This window comes from Nematolebias whitei, chromosome 4, assembly GCF_014905685.2.
Source record: "Nematolebias whitei isolate Nwh7 chromosome 4, NemWhi1, whole genome shotgun sequence".
NCBI classification, from domain to species: domain Eukaryota; kingdom Metazoa; phylum Chordata; class Actinopteri; order Cyprinodontiformes; family Rivulidae; genus Nematolebias; species Nematolebias whitei.
This window is the reverse complement of record NC_056501.1, coordinates 49,147,888-49,150,879: the sequence shown is the minus strand read 5'-3', so window position 1 is coordinate 49,150,879 and position 2,992 is coordinate 49,147,888.

Sequence of the window (2,992 nt, the reverse complement as noted above, 5' to 3'; positions counted from 1 at the left end):
AAACAGGAATGCCACTGTCAAGGAAATAACAGAATGGGCTCAGGAATACTTCCAGAAAGCATTGTCAGTGAACACAATCCACCGTGCCATCCGCCGTTGCCAGCTGAAACTCTACAGTGCAAAGAGGAAGCCATTTCTAAGCAAGCTCCACAAGCTCAGATGTTTGCACTGGGTCAGGGGTCATTTAAAATGGAGTGTGGCAAAATGGAAGACTGTTCTGTGGTCAGATGAGTCACGATTTGAAGTTCTTTATGGAACACTGGGACGCCATGTCATCCGGACCAGAGAGCACAAGGATAGCCCAAGTTGTTATCAATGCTCCGTTCAGAAGCCTGCATCACTGATGGTATGGGGTTGCATGAGCGCTTGTGGCATGGGCAGCTTGCATGTCTGGAAAGGCACCATTAATGCAGAGAACTATGTTCAGGTTCTAGAACAACATATGTTCCTATCTAGACATCATCTCTTTCAGGGAAGACCCTGCATTTTTCAACACGATAATGCCAGACCACATTCTGCAGCAATCACAACATCATAGCCAGAGCCCTATAAAGAGAGAGTTGCGACACTCTTTGAACTCGCCGATACGCGGTTATGTGGTTCATGCAGCTCTCAATAGTTCCAAACAGCTCATCGCTGTCAGTCAGTTTGAGCAGCTGCTGGCGCAACATAACACATAAATCGACTTTTCTTACTTTGCCCGGCGACTTTTGGTAATTATTGATCAATAATGAACTGATTACTAAACTGATTGTTGATTTCTTGACTGTCTGTGCATTTTATCAAAGCATTTTTAGACGGTGCAGGGACATTTATCATTAAATTTTAGAGGGAAACGAGACTGCAAACATGACATTGAACACATATTGCAGACCATTATTTGTTAGGAAAAAATGTTTATGCAATATCAATATACCCATGTCAACAATGTTTTCTATACACGTAAAAAAAACCAGGAGTAACACAAACAATTATATAAATATATAAATAACTTTAAAGCTATTTCTGATGTTCTCTGCAAGCTAGCATGAAAATGCTCCACCTTGTCCTCCATGCCAGCAGTTCAGCTCTGCTCCAGCTTACTTTAGATCTGGGATGAACATTTCTGTAGAAGATAATTGTTCTATTTTTCTTTTTTTATGGCAACCGAGTACCTGGATCTATACAAGAGTTGATTGTGCTTGTAGTCAGACAACTATTGTAAAATTGTAATTAATTGATTAAAATGTTAAATGAAACTGTTTCTAGTTAAAATCATAACAAATGACAAAATAAGTGTTAATTGTGCAAAAATAAATGACCAAACAATTTATTATAAAATATGTAAAATGTAAAGCAAGCTTTAATAAAGTACTTTTATTTGTACTGTTTATTAATTACATCTGCACCAGTAAACTGTATCTGATCAAGTTTGGGCAAAGTTAAAATATGCACAAGTTCTAATGAGGGTCCATCCTCCATCATCATTCACAGCAGCTAGGTTTATTGGGTTACCATGGTTGGCTGTGCTGCATTTGGATGCACCAATCGGTCCGAGAAAGGGATCCGTATGTATGGCTTCCCAAGAGACACTGAAAGAAGAAAAAAATGGTTGGCTCAAGTCAGCAGGACCAACCTCACCATCACCAGAGATCACAATAACAGAAAACTGTGTGCTGTAAGTTTAATCTGCACAAACATTTTCAATCAGGGCTCAAAATGTTTAACTGTCAAAGAAATGTGCAAGGAAATAAACTAATATCACTCTACAGGCACATTTTGAGAGAGGACAGTTTACAGAGACACAGTGAGGCCGTGTGAGACTGAGGGCTGATGCAGTTCCAACTATTTTTGTTCATCGCCCAGAACCAAAAAGGAGGAAGGATCCTGCAATGAGAAGCACAGCAAAACTTCCACTGCATGTTGATCCACTGACCAGTGATCACACATATTGTTCTAAAGTAAACTTTGGTACGAACTGTGTTAAATAACAAATTTCATATTTTTTATTGAACAATAATTTTCATGCTAACAGTGCCATTGTAATTTCAGAAATTGACGAAGGAAGAAACAGAAATGAGGTGAGTGAAATAAGGGAAAGTGAAGGTGAAGAAGATAAAAATGTAGCCTCAGACGACCGGGATATGCCAGGAACTGATGATGACGAGCCAGGCTCATCAGGGCCAGGAGTATGTATCAACAGGCAATGCAACCAGGGGACAGAGATGAAAAACCTGAGGGAGCAATTAGAACACAAAAAAAAATACATAAGCAGGATAGAAGGAGAACTTCACAAACAGAAGAAAATTAATGCAGTCCTGCGAAAAAAAATGTTAATAATGGAAAAGAAATTCAGCCATATTTTTACAAAAGATCAGATGAAGGCAATTGGCATGAAGAATAAGAGAGGGATTAGATGGAGCAAACACACATTGAAAAAAGCCATACAACTCCGTTTTTCTATGGGCTTCACAGGCTACAGGCTTCTTCAGGACATGAGTATTCCACTCCCTGACATCAGAACCCAGCAAAGAAGACTGGAACATATTAAGCTTGAACCAGGTGTGTTAGGAGAGGTGTTCGACATGCTCCGACTAAAAGTTAGCAGTCTGACAGAGATGGAACGAGAATGTGTCCTGACGCTGGATGAAATGGCAATCACACCAAGTGTGGAGCTGCACCTGGGAACAGGGAAGTTTTTTGGAGATGTTACATTGCCTGGTCATACAGGAGCTGCAACACATGCTTATGTTTTTATGTTGGCAGGAAGCACAATGAGATGGAAGCAAGTGGTGGCTTACCATTTCAGTGGCAATTCTACCGATGGGGCAAATTATAAGCCAATCATTCTAGAAATCATTGAAAGAGCAGCTTCCACAGGCCTTCTCGTGTTAAACATTACCACTGACATGGGCAATGCTAACAGAGCGATGTGGCGGGCATTTGGAGTGAGCCACAACCAAACATCTGTCCAACACCCAGCAAGACCAGATAAAAGGCTTTACTTCATGCC